The 17,893-nt window shown below is 35.5% G+C and overlaps 1 long non-coding RNA gene across 2 annotated transcripts in view; it reads left to right on the forward strand.

The window, feature by feature from the left end:
• The window catches only part of LOC148956711 (uncharacterized), a 103,411-nt gene that overhangs the window by 59,048 nt on the left and 26,470 nt on the right, over positions 1–17,893 (forward strand). Inside the window, exon 1 of one of the 2 annotated variants that reach the window (XR_016141569.1) lies at positions 16,701–16,797. The exons of the other annotated variant lie outside the window; for it this stretch is intronic. This is a non-coding gene — a long non-coding RNA (uncharacterized LOC148956711). Of the gene's footprint in view, positions 1–16,700; positions 16,798–17,893 lie in introns of those variants that run through there. 2 annotated transcript variants of the gene reach the window in all.

Below are 17,893 nucleotides of genomic sequence, written 5' to 3' on the forward strand. Positions count from 1 at the left end.
CAATGGCATGTAAGATCACTCACAGAAAATAAGCTAAATGAACTAATATCTTTTATGAATAATAATTCAATTAATATTGCTTGCCTCCAGGAAACTCATTCAACCCAAAATCAACAAATTAAGTCTCTGGGATATACTATCCTCAGAAAGGATAGATCTTCAGAGAGAAAAGGAGGTGGGGTAGCTTTATTAGTTATAAAATAATATAAATTTTTTTGGCATCAATTTTCCAGATTTTGCAAATGATGTTGATGCAATTGGTATCAGTGTTTGGCTGAATAATATAAAAACCTAAATAATAAGCTTTTATAACCCTAATGGCCAAACTTCAGATGCCAAGGATTTCTTTAATTATATAAATAATTCTAATATGTTAAAAAATATAATTATTTGTGGAAATTTCAATGCCCACAGCCTTTTGTGGGGGAATAAACCAGCAAATAAAGACGGTAAATTCATTGAGCATATGACTTCAAATAATAATGAATTAGCTGTTGCTACCCCTCCAAACCTGAATACATATTTCAACCCCAAAAGTGGCACATTCTCCACAATTGACCTAAAAATTGTGTCATTAAATTTTTTGAATAAAATTTACATAAATAAACAAGATAGTCTATGTACTGACCACTTTGCTATAGTTTGCTCCCTAAATGAACCTGCTGAAACTTTATCTCATACCTCCAAATATATCAACACTAAAGCAAATTGGTCTATGTTCCAAAATGAGCTAAATGATGAAATTACAAGTTTCACCCAAATTTCATGCATTTCTAACACAACAGTTGACACACGTGCTGAAGCTTTGACATCTTTACTAATAAATACATCTAATCATGCTATCCCTAGGACAACACCTAAGAAAACATTCCCTAGACAAATTCATAAAGCATGGTTGACAAATGAGTGACTAAATTAATTGAGAATAAAAAAGGCAGCTAGGACAGAATTCATAAAAAAAACATCACCTACTACATATTTAAAAAAATTACAAGCAGAATATAATCTAAAAAGGACTATAATAGATGCTAAATATAAATACTGGAATAATTTTGCAAATAATCTCTCCAGAGAAACACATGAGCCAATTATACATAAAGTCATAAGCCACATCTATGGGAAAAAGACTTTCCCCAACCCACTCCTTTATGAGCTTATACATATTAATACCCATTATGACAATGATAATGAAAAAGCTAACCTATTTGCAACTCTTTTTGTTATTAAGCTAACATCAAATAATCAAAGTAAACCGTCCCCAATTTCTATGAGCCCAAGTTACCAACCACGCCCAGGATCCGAGTACATAACTAATCCATTTTCAATCCAGGAATTGAATAATGCAATACATCATATTAGGACCAAAACTAGCGGCAGCTATGACAATATACACCCTACATGGATAAAGAATCTCACACCTTCATACAAACAAGAACTGCTAAGTTGTTGTAATCACGCTTGGGCATCTTCTATGTTCCCCAATATATGGAAATGTTCGTCCTTCCTACCAATCCTAAAGAAAAATAAACTCAAAGACAACCCTGAATCGTATAGGCACATAATGATTACTCCTGTGATGGGGAAAATAATGGAGAAAATGATCTATCACAGACTCCTCTGGTTTGTTGGAAAAAATAATATGATCCCTCACACTCAAACTGGATTCAGGAAACACCACTACTCAACAGATGCTTTCATTTTGCTAACAAATGCAATAAATGAATCTTTCTAAAAAAATAATGTCCAAGTTGCAGCTTTCCTAGATTTTGAAGGGGCATATGACAATGTGAACCACCAAATCCTTTTAAACAAACTTGCAAACCTTGGAGTACCCCCTAAGCTAGTATCTTTTATTAAATCCTTCATAGAAGTGCGAAATTTCATCGTTTGTGTTGGTTCAGCCTCTTCACCCCAAAAGACAATAACCAAAGGCCTACCTCAGGGAGCAGTCCTCAGTTGCCTCCTATTAGCTCTATATCTCTGGGACATGAACCAACCCGACACGAATCTACAATATGCTGATGATCTGGTGCTATGGTCATCTGGCAACACCTTTCAGATAGCACAGTCAAATCTGCAAAAGTCACTTTTCCAGTTTGAAAAATTCTCTCAACATTCAGATTTACCCATTGCACCCACCAAGTCAAAAATAATCCAATTTCACCGGATGCGAAACCATGTTAATGCAAAACTAACTTTAAATAAAACAACTATTCCAGAAGATAATCATATTAATTACCTAGGTCTCATGCTTGACCAAAAACTTAATTTCCACCTCCACATTTCAAACACAATAAAAAAAAATGCTATAGAAAAACAAATATAATAAAAAGTCTTCTTTCCACGCCCTGGGGTTGTAAGGAGAAAACCTTACTCCAGTTTTATAAATCACATATAAGACCCCATATTTACTATGGGCTCATCGTCTATGGTGCATGTGCAAAGACCCTGATTCAAAAAATTGTAACAACACAAAATGATATAATACGTATCATATTTGGTCTTAGGAAACTCACAAGCACCAAGTTTCTGCTTATGAAGAGTCGATTAAAAAAAAAAAGGGAGAGACGTAGCTTTCTCTTGACAAAATATCTTACAAAAATTGAATCAAATAACTCACACACACTACATAATTGGTTATGAAATCCAGCCATGTATAGAGGCATTGCAGATGTGTATGCCAATATTCAGAGAAGTTCCCCGTACCAGAAAAGTCTATTGCACCCACTTTCCCCCGATCCCCCCCCCACCAAGGAATTGGTCAAGTCCCATAATAAGTCATAACTTCTCAAACTGGAATAAAGATTTAACCCCCAATGCTTTTGTCAAGAAAAAATTTGCAGAACTTAATACAATTACGTATAAAAATCACTTCCAAACATTTGTTGATGGGTCAAAAATGAATGAGAAGGTTGCAAGGGGTGTTTTCCTTCCTCACCTGAAAATTGCAATAGGCGAGAGATTATATAATAATTTATCTATAATGTCTGCTGAGTTAAATGCCATAATCATGGCATTAGAACACCTTAGGGAAACCAACCTTTGATAGCAAATTCAAATAATATTATCATATATTCCGACTCTCTATCAAGCCTTGAGTTGCTGGCCTCAGCTCCTCAATATAAGTTGGACATTGCCACTTATCATTGTCTCAGTATTATAGATAATCTTGCTTCAAGTGGCATAAAAACTTATTTTCAGTACATTCCAAGCCACTCTGGCATAAGTGGTAATCATCAGGTTGATGAAATAGCAAAAAATAGCCAAGTGGGAGACCAATCCCAATTAGAGATATTTCCTGATGGAGGCTATCAGATATTAACTTTAATAAGATTAATCCTATCCTTTCCCGCTTTCCCAATAAGTATCTTTCTAAAATTTATCATAGAATTCGTTCTGGAACAAATAGACTAAATTTTCTTGCATTCTCATATAAGTTTTCTAATTTAAGTGGTTCAATTCCCCTGTCCCCTCTTTGCAGGCATTGTAATATGAATAATGAAACAATTGACCATTGCCTATTTGAATGTAATATGCTGACGTCTGCACAACATACCTTGCTCTGTAAACTGTTAAAATGCTTCAAACACCACAAAATCTGATTATCAGCCAAGAGCCTAGCCAACTATACCTGCACACAGAGCACAGAAATCGATATCTATCATCTTATATTTGAACTCCTTGAGTCAAAAGATCTACAGAAAGATATCTGAGAATATCTAATAAATAAGAGACGACCAAGCCAGTAGCTCTGTAGCCCACAGAGTAAAGCAAAAAGAAAAGGGCTAAACAGTACTAACTGAATAGCCCGCCTGCTGTGAATTAGAAGAAGAAGAAGAATATGTTTACGCAGTGAGTTCGCTTCGGACTAATCATGGCATTAGAACACCTTTAGCAAAACCAATCTTTGATTGAAAATTCGAATAATATTATCATCTATTCTGACTCTTTATCAAGCCTTGAGTTGCTGGCCTCAGCTCCTCAATATAAGTTGAACATTGACACTTATCATTGTCACAGTATTATTGATAATCTTGCTTCAAGTGGCATAAAAACTTACTTTCAGTACATTCCTAGCCACTCTGGCATAAGTGGTAATCATCAGGTTGATGAAATAGCAAAAAATGCTATACATATTGACCAGCCAAGTGGGAGACCAATCCCAATTAGAGATATTTACCGATGGAGGCTATCAGATATTAATTTTAATAAGATTAATCCTATCCTTTCCCCTTTTCCTAATAGCCAGTAGCTCTGTAGCCCACAGAGTAAAGCAAAAAGAAAAGGGCTAAACAGTACTAACTGAGTAGCCCACCTGCTGTGAATTAGAAGAAGAAGAAGAATATGTTTACGCAGTGAGTTTGCTTTGGACTAATCATGACATTAGAACACCTTAAGCTAAACCAATCTTTGATTGAAAATTCGAATAATATTATCATCTATTCCGACTCTTTATCAAGCCTTGAGTTGCTGGCCTCAGCTCCTCAATATGAGTTGGACATTGACACTTATCATTGTCACAGTATTATTGATAATCTTGCTTCAAGTGGCATAAAAACTTACTTTCAGTATATTCCTAGCCACTCTGGCATAAGTGGTAATCATTAGGTTGATGAAATAGCAAAAAATGCTATAAATATTGACCAGCCAAGTGGGAGACCAATCCCAATTAGAGATATTTACCGATGGAGGCTATCAGATATTAATTTTAATAAGATTAATCCTATCCTTTCCCGTGAACTTGGGTAAGTCTGACCTCTTAAAAGTTTTTTTTAGATTAATCTGGTCCCAAAATTGTCTTGGGATTTGCTGACGCAATAAAAACTATTTGATGTTGCTCTTGGTCATACTAGTAATATTCTTCACAATCGAGAAAGTTTTCAAGTTTTCTTGTTTCCGTGAGTTACTGCACAAAAGTAACCCATCCCAGGGGGGGGGGGTAAATGTACCCCGAGTCTGGGATAAATCTGACATCCCGGGTAAATTATATGCATGCACAGACAACAGTTTTGTCACCCTAAGAGATGATTTTGGGACCAAATTAATCTAAAAAAAACTTATAAGAGGTCAGACTTACCCAAGTTCACCCTATAAAACATGATAGGCCGCATAAACTAACCACTTGTAAACTAAGACGGGACACAACCAGCATCAATTGCCACAAATTTCCAAGTGCATAAATCCAGCAACAAAAACATTAGATTTTTAATAGTTTTTAAGAAACATATTAAGCCTTGAATTTTTCCCCATATCCTTTTTTGCTCTAGTCTATACCCAGTCCGTGTTTGATTACTAATATGTCCAAAATCTTTAAATCAAGAAAATATTTTTCATTTCTCGCACCCCCCCCCATGTTCAGTACAGGTTAAAAATTTAAACAAAACAAGCATATTTCCAAATGTAAGACGAATTGTCTGAAATAAAATAAAAATTACGATATCATTAATTTATAAAATTCTTCATTACAACAGCCGGGATCGAACCTAAGTTCGAAAGTTTCTAAGCATGGCTTTATCCACTGTGCTGTTACCAGATATTCAAATTGAATATTCATAATATGTATGATATAGATGTAGCTTGCCTCTTAGAGAAAGTGACGTCATATTCCAGAGCAATTCCTATCTTAGAAATTCCCTATCCTAGAGAGATTTTTAACTGAGAAGGAGATATAGCTATTCCATTAAATCAACTTCGTAATTTATTTTATTGATATTTTGTGACTTAACGAGAAATTGGCAACTGGAAAAGCGATATACAGGAATACATCTAATCAAAATAAAAATATTATCAATTATTCTTTTAGAAAATTTTCCTAATGTATTACAGGCTGGAATGCCAGTAATAGAACAACGATGAAGAACAAGTACACGTAGAAACAAATATATTTTAACTCATAAACGAACCTATCTTTGGGGCTTCTCTAAATATCGAGTCGACAAAGAAGTGAATCCGGACGCTACAAATAACTTAACATCCAAAGAAAACCGAATTACTCTGATTTAGGTCCAAACGTACTCTAGGATCGAAGTTAAAAAGACGGTAAATGGAGCAGCTAGAACTGGAAGAACATTTTGAGTCATTTAGATATATGTTTAGCTTTTTTTCCTGATCTTCTTCATTCTTACTGTCAAAAGTATAACAGATTTTCGTTTGGTCAGATAATTAGCAAAGAGTCAGATGAGGAGCCAGACGAGACGTCAGATTCTTCATTGGAAAGACATTTTTCTTTTTCTTCTTTAGCTTGATTGTCTTCATTTTTACTTTTTCTGTTTTGTTCTCAAGCCTTCCTTCTTTTTTTCTCTTTCTATCTTTGTGCAGGCACTCTCAAATCCTCTACAGATGCTATTACTTCAGCTTCTCAAGCAATTTTCTGCATGCCAGATGCTCCAGATGCTGAGACATCAAGAAAATTGCGGTGTGCTGAGTCCAAGAGAAGTTCTTCAAATGATTTTTCATGCGTTTGAATCTTACTTGGACTAACCGACACTGAAATAGTAATCTGATCAGTCGTACTATTCACTGTAGTCGTCACTATTCTTAACTTTTGTCTCAACATATTTTTTTTAACTAGGCTCAATGAAATTTCGCCTTATTAACGCTGCAATTGACACGTGCTGGAATAGCGGAATCATAAATTCATATCGTTTAAAATGATTTTTCAATCCATTAAGGTGTAAGGTTAGTCTCCCAAAGTCCTTGTTTTGGTAAGACATCAACAAGGTGTTCTCGTTACCAGTTCACGAGCTTCTGCTCATTGGATGATTTCAGCCCTTTGAGAACTACCCTGTCAAGTGGCAGCAGATCATTCAATACATGGGCTGGCAAACTGAAGATAATAATGTTCTTTTCTGAAGTGAGCTCCATAAGAACCAATTGTATAGGGCCCATTGCTGTCAAGAATAAGAATTGATTTTCCTTTCACCCGAGGCAGGTAAACTTTTTTAAACAGGTTATAGAAGAGATGAGCTGTCATCCATGACTGAAATCCATAAGCTGTAATCCATGACCTAGTAACTGAAAAACATTCATCTGGATGGTCTTTAATGGGCAGACATAGACTCCAAGTGTTTCTCCCAGAAAAGACTACCAGTATTGGCAGTTTCTTGCCTGATGCTTTAATATTCTTCGCAATGCTTCGCCGCATTGCTGGGGATCCTGTCGCGCCAGCGATTTTAAGGCTATCAGGATCGCAACGAAACGAATCAGTTATCGTCGGCTACCTCCATCTTTTTGACTCAACTATCACATCAAAAGATCTAAAAGAATTATTATTAGTGAAAAACTTAAATAAACATTTTCAATGACTGGGTAAGAAAATACTCAAGAAGGTACTTCAACAGACTAATACTCATGAACAAAGCTGGATCCAGGTAGGGGGAGGGGGTTGAACCATGTATCAAGATCATGCAAGTCATTATTTTTTATTTTGCTTAATTGTCTGTGACTTATATTGTACACACAGAAATGTGGAAAAACGTTTCATTGAGTTAGTTCATTGAGCTGTAGTCCGATAAATAACCTGTTAAACTAGGATAGTTCTATAACAGCTTATGACTTTAGCACAATCGGAATGTCTAATGGACATGTACTACACTTTTTAATGTTCTTAATTTTTGCCTCCACATCCAAGGGCGAAATAACGGGAAAATTGAAAGAGCACAAATCATAAGGAGTGTCAAAAGAAAGGGGAGGGAGGTTCAGAACTATGGAAGAAAGAAACCTGTTCAGATCATTGGCTGTAACTGAAGGGTCTTCTTGGAAATGGAAATCTATATTATTTTGTGTTTTCCCACAAATTTTCTTTATTCTATTATACCATTGTTTTGGCTTTTTAGAAAATAAATCCTGGACTTTGCATTTGTAATATGAAGAAGCAGATTTACGTATTTCTTTTTTTGTATGTATATCGTCAACAGCAGCAACTCTATAATAAAATTAAAATAAATTTTCTTGTGAATTATTATCGCTTCTCATCAGCAGTTGTACCAAACCAAACCTGCTCAACTCATACTCAGGGCTATACTGTGGTGTTTCTCCTCCCCATAGTATAGTGCAGACGGTTTGATATCATTATATTATCCCTTTTTGTTTTAGTTTTTTTTTAAAGCTTTTTTCCAATAGGCAATGTTTCCAAGTCCTCCAAAAAAAAGTCCCCCCAGATCCCAAATTAAATCCCAGTGAAAGTGCCATAGTGAAAGATACCCATCTTGGCTGATCAAGCCCACTATCTCAAAGTTCAAATGATAGCTCCAATTCGGAGAATAGGACAATGATAAGTGTAGGGGCTAATGTAACCATAAATGATGATAATGGGTTTCAAGAGGTCCTCTCTAGAAGCTCTAAAAAAAAGGAAAAAAATCTCCCCAATCAAAAGCATTTCCACTCTCCCTGCCCAAGATCCTCCCTCCAAAAACTTAGGAATTTACCTTAAAATTACTCCTTCTACCCCCTTTGAAATAAAAATGATCACTGCAATAAGAGTTGCAATTTTTAAATTGTTAAAATCAATATTCTCTCTTAATATTAACCGTGATGGATCTCTGCTAATAGCTTTAGAAGATCAGAAATCAGCAGATACAATAATTAACCTAACATCCCTTCTGAATACCCCAATTATTGCATCTAATTAGAACCCAAAACAATCACCAACAAAAATAGTAGTTTATAATGTTCCCCCAGAGATATCTACTCAGGAGTTAAAAGAAGGGCTCTCAGATAGGGCTGGAAACACAGTCCCAGTTGAGGATGTTACCCAACTTGGCAAACCTAACTCTAATGACCTGAAAACTAGTAGATCCTTCTTATTCACACTGAAGGAAAAAATTAACTTCCCAGAAAAATTATTCCTATTTGGGCAAATCAAACCACACAAGGAATACAAACCTAAGCCTATCCAGTATCAGAAGTGTCTCAAACTGGGACACACAACAAACAAATGCAATAAAATTCTCCGAGAGTGTAGTAATTGTAAAGCTTTCCATCCTAAAGAGTTGACAACTTGCAACAACACTCAGCCTACATGCATCAATTGCAAAGGTCCACATGAATCTACAAATAAATCATTATGCCCTGCATAAACGAAAAGAGCTCTAACACTCCAAATATCAACAGAGACGGCCATCCCATACCCCTTTGCAGCAATGGAAGCAAGTGCTGCCCAACAAAACCAACTAAAGCCTGTAATGAAACCAACCAAAACCCCCAAGTCAAACGCCTCCAATGCATCAAGCACCCCATATAAAACACCATCTTCTAAGCCCCCTAGCTTAAATCCCTATCAGAAGGAATCACCATGCCAACAAGCCTCCTTGTCCGGTGAGATGAGGTCAGCCTGGCCCCCCCCCTCCCAAGAAGAAACAAACCAGAAACACTACCAGGCATTAATCCCTTAACCGACAAACAGGATGCACAACCAAAAATGCAATCCCCACATATATGCTTATTCATTCTAAACTGTAATGCAGTTCAGGCCATGAACATACATCAACTACAGAAAACAAAAATCATTGCAGAATTGGCAAAAATCTACATCCCAGATGATATGCTCATTCAAGCAAAAAAAGATCTTGCTTTACTTTTAACAAAGCTGAACATTGATACACAGTCACATGAAGAATAAATCTACAACACAACATATATCAATACTCCAATGGCATGTAAGATCACTCACAGAAAATAAGCTAAATGAACTAATATCTTTTATGAATAATAATTCAATTAATATTGCTTGCCTCCAGGAAACTCATTCAACCCAAAATCAACAAATTAAGTCTCTGGGATATACTATCCTCAGAAAGGATAGATCTTCAGAGAGAAAAGGAGGTGGGGTAGCTTTATTAGTTAAAAATAATATAAATTTTTTTGGCATCAATTTTCCAGATTTTGCAAATGATGTTGATGCAATTGGTATCAGTGTTTGGCTGAATAATATAAAAACCTAAATAATAAGCTTTTATAACCCTAATGGCCAAACTTCAGATGCCAAGGATTTCTTTAATTATATAAATAATTCTAATATGTTAAAAAATATCATTATTTGTGGAGATTTCATTGCCCACAGCCTTTTGTGGGGGAATAAACCAGCAAATAAAGCTGGTAAATTCATTGAGCATATGACTTCAAATAATAATGAATTAGCTGTTGCTACCCCTCCAAACCTGAATACATATTTCAACCCCAAAAGTGGCACATTCTCCACAATTGACCTAAAAATTGTGTCATTAAATTTTTTGAATAAAATTTACATAAATAAACAAGATAGTCTATGTACTGACCACTTTGCTATAGTTTGCTCCCTAAATGAACCTGCTGAAACTTTATCTCATACCTCCAAATATATCAACACTAAAGCAAATTGGTCTATGTTCCAAAATGAGCTAAATGATGAAATTACAAGTTTCACCCAAATTTCATGCATTTCTAACACAACAGTTGACACACGTGCTGAAGCGTTGACATCTTTACTAATAAATACATCTAATCATGCTATCCCCAGGACAACACCTAAGAAAACATTCCCTAAACAAATTCCTAAAGCATGGTGGACAAATGAGTGCCTAAATAAATGGAGAATAAAAAAGGCGGCTAGGACAGAATTCATAAAAAAAACATCACCTACTACATATTTAAAAAAATTACAAGCAGAATATAATCTAAAAAGGACTATAAAAGATACTAAATATAAATACTGGAATAATTTTGCAAATAATCTCTCCAGAGAAACACATGAGCCAATTATACATAAAGTCATAAGCCACATCTATGGGAAAAAGACTTTCCCCAACCCACTCCTTTATGAGCTTATACATAATAATACCCATTATGACAATGATAATGAAAAAGCTAACCTATTTGCAACTCTTTTTGTTAATAAGCTAACATCAAATAATCAAAGTGAACCGTCCCCAATTCCTATGAACCCAAGTTACCAACCACGCCCAGGATCCGAGTACATAACTAATCCATTTTCAATCCAGGAATTGAATAATGCAATACATCATATTAGGACCAAAACTAGCGGCTCCAGTGTCAGCTACTTCGGACACATAATCAGCTCCACGGGGATGCGGCCAGATCCCGAAAATATTCGCATCATTAACCACATGCCAAACCCATCATGCCGAGAAGAACTGCTAACCCTCCTTGGGATGATAAATTATCTCGCCAAATACATACCAAAACTATCCACAAAAAACAAACCACTCCGTGACCTGACCAAAGCAAACCCATTCATCTGGTCAGAGGAACACACCCAAACACTCGAGGACCTGAAACGCTCTATAGTGTCAAACACCCCGTTCTTCAACCATCAGAGCAAGAACGTTGAACTCATTGTTGACGCCTCCAGCCATGGACTCGGCACCCACCTTGTATCAGAAGGGCAGGTCACAGCGTATGCATTGAGATCGCTCAGCAAGATAGAGCAGAAGTATTTGCAACTCGAAAAAGAGTTATACGCCATTGTATATGGCTGTAAACACTTCCATCATTATCTGTACTGTCGCCACGTTGACAACACAACTGAGCACCACTCCCTCAAAACCATAGTAGCAAATCCTATTCACAAAGCCCCACCACGAGTGCAACGATTAATGCTTCAGCTCCAGCCTTACTACCTGAGTCTGAGGTTCCGACCAGGATCCAAAATCCCCATTGCTGACACTTTTGTCACGCCTCCATCTTAGCAATACAGATCCAAAACTGGAAGAAGGTCTGGATATCTATGTACACCACGTAGTACGGAACCTTCAAGCCAGTGACCAGAAGCTTGAGCAGATACGGACGGAAACAACACAGGATGAAACCTTGAGTACCCTAGTCAAAACGATTCAAGGGGGCTGGCCGAGTACTAGAAAAGAGTGCCCAACCAACATCCTAACCTAATGGAATGTCCAACACAAGCTGTCTTTCACAAAAGGCATTCTTCTCAAGGGAGACAGATTGATCATTCCCAAGAGCCTACAGTTAGCCACACTCCAGCAGCTACATGCAGCCCACCTTGGCACCAAAAAAACCAAACAGCAAGCAAGGATGTTAGTGTACTGGCCAGGCCTCAGCGCAGACATCAAACTGTACATAGCAAAATGCCAAACATGCTCCAAGCACATGCTGAACAACTCAAAGGAGCCAATGATCAACCACAGCATAGAAATGCTCCCTTGGCAAAAGATTGCTACTGACCTGTTTGAATGGAATGGCTCCAGTTTCCTAGCAACTGTCAATTATCACAGCCATTTCTTTGAAGTTGACAGACTTACGACGACATTGTCCAACATGGTTATAACGCAACTTAAGGCCCACTTTGCCCAGCATGGCATACCATCACAGCTAATGTCTGACAATGGCCCTCAGTTCACTTCCGGGGACTTCATCACTTTTGTCAAAGTCTGGAGTATTTCATTGAGCACATCTAGCCCCAGGTATTCCAAATCCAATGGACTCGCCGAGAAAGCTGTGCAGATTATAAAAAATATCATGACCAAGGCAACCGAAAGCGGAGAAGACTCCTTTCTGGGTCTACTAGAATACTAGAATACACCAGTCAATGGGTTTGCATCTCCTGCTCAACTCCTTATGTCTCGCCAACTAAGATCCATTCTACCATGCACCACACGTCACCTAAAGAAGAAGGTCGTCCCGACCAAACAATTCACTCAGCAAAGAACTGAAATGCAGAAACGCCAGAAATTTTACCACGACAAATCAGCCAAGGCTTTAAATCATCTCAACCCCGGCAACGCGATCCACATTCAGAAAATGCCCTACAGACCATGGAAACAGGCTGTTGTGGTGTCTCATGCAAAACAGCCACGATCGTACCGGGTGCAGACAGACAAAGGTACGATTCTGCAGAGGAACCGCAAACACCTATCAGCCCGCCCACATCAGAGTCCAAAAGGAAAGAGTTTGGTTCGCGAAGGACTTGACAATGCCATAGTGCCAGACATGACTGCCAAGTCACCACCCTCGCCATTATAGGCTGACCAGTTCATGTCCCCGTTGCCGATCCAGGATTGGAATCAAATCCTTAGCCCCTGCCAGAGCGCTACTGCGGTGCTGCCCCTAGAATCAAGCGCGACACCAATGACAGCATGCACGAGATACGGCCGAATTGTAAGAAAACCCCTGAAACTGAACCTGTAAAGAGTGATTTTAAAAGTAGACTTGTAAATAGAGACAGTATGAGAGGAAGAAGAAGTGAACTAGTTAGTGAATATGTAAGAAGTGAGTCTAGTGCCCTCTTACACATACCTTTCCGAAGGTACTTATTACAATGTGCAAGCCCTCTCACAGTGGATGAACGGGAGCGAGTGTGGAGTGTTGGTGTAAGAGGAAATGCAGGCAGTTTAAGTGACAAAAGAAGGAAGATGTAGTATACTGCGTCAGTCCTACTTAATGCTTGTGCTTAAGTTCCCGGTGCGCCTATCCCATGCTTGTGCTTTTAATGCTTGTGCTGTGCTTAGATATTGCTTTTCTTTGTAGGTAGCCTGGGTCAATAAACCTTTATACTAGAAAAGTATTACACCGACGCTTGTTGACCATGTTTTGATAAAGTTACTAAAGAAGTAACTACAAAGTTACTTTTCAATTTTTCCTTCTGTTACTTCTCTGTCACCTGGAATTAACAAGTTACTTTTTTTTTAACTTCTCTTAATTTTTAATTGGACCTGTTCTCTTGAACTAGACAAGAATATATAAGGGGAGTAGTACTGCTACCTCATGAAGACAATGGTAACCATGCAGTTCCTAAAATTTCACAAAAAATTGGATGTAAACTCTCCAAGCAGCAATTTGCGTTGATGAATAACATGGTGATTGGATGAATAACATGGTAGCTGCTCTTTGTGCTGACTTTGCCATGCAGCTGACTATGCTGCATAATGTGCAGAGGGGTTTTTTGTCAATGTGTATTGCTGGCTGGAGACTTTCCACCTGATGTTTTTGAAATTTTAGCAATATTGTGTGAAGCAGGCAGTAGTAATTTGCCCCTTATATATTCCTGATCCCAGATAAGCTTAATAAGGTTAGAGAGGCGAAAGGCTACAACAAATGGCTGGAGGCAAAGCTGTAGGCTGCAAGCTAGGATACCAAAACGGTCAAAAACTGGAATTTCATGAGTGCACCTGATCTTCTTAAACTTTTTACTATAGTATACCCCATGGTAATGGTAGAGGTAAAGCTACCAAAAGGTACCTCTTTGAAGTTTTAGATCATCTGATAGAGAAACTGCTCAAGGAATCTTGCTGACCTCACCTCTGTCAATCCTACAGGACTCACTATAGTAGGAAAAGTAAAAACGTCCAAACATAGCCTAAAAGCAAACACCAACTAAAGTTTTAGAGGAATCTCTAAAAAATTTGAACAATTTATCACCAGAAGGTCATCTAAATATCTTTTATTATTTGAGAGCAAATACTTTATGTTACTTGGATTCTTTTTATCCATCATATAATCATATTCTAAATAATTTATAGGTCTGCTATAACTGGACTGGCATTACCCCCCATAGGAATTCCATTACTTTGATTATATAGATTACCATTAAATTTTATATAGCCTAAGTATTAAATAGAACAAATTCTAGTAGATCAAAAATCATATCTAGGCTATAACATTTTGAGCTAGTGGTACTATTAAAATAATTAGTCCATCTTGCCTTCTTATTATACGTATCAATTTTTAAAAACGGCAAATTAGGCAAGAAAAGCTTTCTTAATAATCTTATAAATTTATAAATACTAAATTAATGGGTAAATTTGTATATAATGTAGTGAAATCAAACAAGTCCACTCTTTTGGCTGAAACTAAAGCAAGAGAGTCTATTACTTGCAGCAAATTATTAACACTCCAGTATGGATTAAGTTTTTTAATTCCCCAGCAATATGCCTCAAATTTATTTTTGATTTCTCCTAAAATACAAATACACGACTTTCTAAACTGTTAAAATACTTCAAACACCACAAAATCCCACTATCAGCCAAGAGCCTAGCCAACTATACCTGCACACAAAGCATAGAAATCGACATCTATCATCTAATATTTGAACTCCTAGAGTCGAAAGATCTGCTGAAAGATATCTGAATATATCTAATAATTATGAGGCAATCAAGCCAGTAGCCCTGTAGCCCACAGAGTGAAGCAAAAGGAAAAGGGCTAAATAGTTTTACTGAAAAGCCCACCTGCTCTTAAATAGAAGAAGAAGGAGCCACAACTCTGGTCGGGCACCTTGCTGCCCCCGCAATAAAGCGTGGTTTCGGGGGATTTTTATGAAATTTTGCCGTCCAATATAAAAACGTAAAATTTTTATCATTATCATTAACCTTAATATTAAATTTTTTTAAAAGTATATCCTCTATTCCAATCAATAGACTATTATTAACATCTTGAACCTGTTTATATGTATTTGTTGTACTAAGTTCCTTTGTTAAAACATCACAATAAAGCTTCTGACAAATTATTGCAAAATTATTATTTGCTTTATCAATGGGTACAATTACAAAATCCCTCTTTATATTATCAATTGCTTGTTTTATCTTAGAATTATAAAAAAACTACATCATTATCATGCTTATTTGTCCTCTTATACATCTTATTTCTCACCTTATTAATAATTAAATTTTTCCAATTCTGAAAACTGTTTTTATTAATTTTCTCATTTTTGCACCAATTATCAATAAATATTTCTAGATTATTATTTAACCCCCTAAGCAGATTTGAGGGTTTTGGATGATTTGAAAGACAGAATTTAGCCACCATTTTCATTATATTCTGCAATTCAATTTGCTTTATTATTGCTAAATCACCTGTAATAATATGTTCGTAAGTTGGATTAACAAATGATAACAATTGGTCACACTTACAAATAGGTTTCCAGTTACTATCCGTGTCAAAATTCTTAAGTATTAAATTATAATTAAAAATCATTTGTCCTATTGTTTTTGAAAATTTATATTTTATGATCGGATTATTCTTATACTTTAAATTACTAGGAAGGGCCTGTTTCACATCAGCCTGGTTTAAAATTCCAGGTAAATTTATATCCTCTATTTGTTTACTTATAAAAGTTATAGGTAGATATAATCTCTTCTCGTTATTAACAGTCTTATCAGACTTTTTATCTTTTGAAATACATTTAGTTCTAGCTAGAATACATACTGTATCGTAAATCAGTTTAATTTTTGAGTTACATGGTGTTTATTACTTATATTCCAAAATAATTTTATTAAATTATTATTTGATAACTTATTTAAACATATATATATTATAAATACATATATTAAATATATATATATACATATATATATATATATATATATATATATATATATATATATATATATATATATATATATATATATATATATATATATATATATATATATATATATATATATATATATATATATATATATATATATATATATATATATATATATATATATATATTTTTATTTATATATATATATATATATATATATATATATATATATATATATATATATATATATATATATATATATATATATATATATATATATATATATATATATATATATATATATATATATATATATATATTCTATTTTTTAGCCTGAAAATATTTTCATGAATTCATCGTGCCAAGTTCGGATTGGGGACTTTGGTTTGGCCCATTTTTTACAAGACGCTGCCCATTCTGCTTTTTCAACTAAAAAGCAGAACTTCATCCAAACTTTTGAACCTTTCTTGTGGAATTGGGACTTTTGGCTATGCTGCTGCAGAGCAAATTAAGGGGGGGGGGGGTATTATGATCAAAAAGTAAGTTTCCCTTCTTTTTCTACTTTTTTCCTCTTTGTATACGAGCTAGAAAAAAAAATTCTGAAAAGTCAGGCATCAGTGGAAGACTGACTTCCACTGATACCTTGTGTAGACCAAGGTAAGATACCTAATCAGCTGTGTGATTTGCTAGAATATTTAATTTAAATCTACCTTGTAGTTATTACACCTTTTTAATAGTAGCATACACCTTTTATGCTTTTTTACATTAGGAAGGCAAATTACTTTGACAACAGAATTAATTACTGTCTTGTCATAGCGTAACAAATTACATTCAGAGAGGACAGGGCAGCCAGGGCTACTGTCTTGGGTGGGAAGGCAGAGGGGTTATTTTTGCTATTTCTCTCTTGGGATGCCTTGGGGGTCTTCCCTCAACTATCAAAAGGTCCCTCTTATAGTAACCTAAAAAGAATATACATTATCTAGAAAAAATGGTATTGCTCCTGACCACCTCAATGTGGTAAAAAAAATTGCCATAATGATACTGAATTATTTTACTTTTTACTTTTTACAGTATCAGATGGCATTCCCATCAGTATTGTATTAGATTCTGAACATACGACAAGGATTTAAAAAAATGGATATGTGTCAAAGATACCAGCAGGTATCTTTATATATATATAAAGTACCAATGATACTGAACATAATGATTGGGTATTTAATAAAAAAATTTGAATTAGTGAATATCATAGATTATAATATTTGTTTCTGTTTTATTTTCTCTATAATAAGCAATAATAAAAGAAAACAGTCTATTTTTATTTGATCTTAAAATTTTTGTGTAACACCATTTAAATGTAATAAGCAAAACTTTCTGCATAAGCTTAATTTTCGAAAGGCTTTTGTTTCATTAATTTCAAACCCCTCTTTTTCATTTTGTGCCACTAAATTGAAAGGGTGTCTAGATTTGCATACACCCCCATAGCAATTTTTTACCAGCCTACTTTTCAAAAGCCATCCTTTTATTGATTTCAGTGCACTTTTTTCTGTATTACATTCATAAACTAAAATTATTCAGATTCGCGCACTGCCCAATATTAATTTTCCTTTTATTGATTTCAAACCCCAATTTTACATT

The sequence above is a fragment of the Artemia sp. Qi Xiang Cuo genome, chromosome 1 (genome assembly GCF_049724085.1).
Source record: "Artemia sp. Qi Xiang Cuo chromosome 1, ASM4972408v1, whole genome shotgun sequence".
Classification (NCBI taxonomy): Eukaryota; Metazoa; Arthropoda; class Branchiopoda; order Anostraca; family Artemiidae; genus Artemia; species Artemia sp. Qi Xiang Cuo.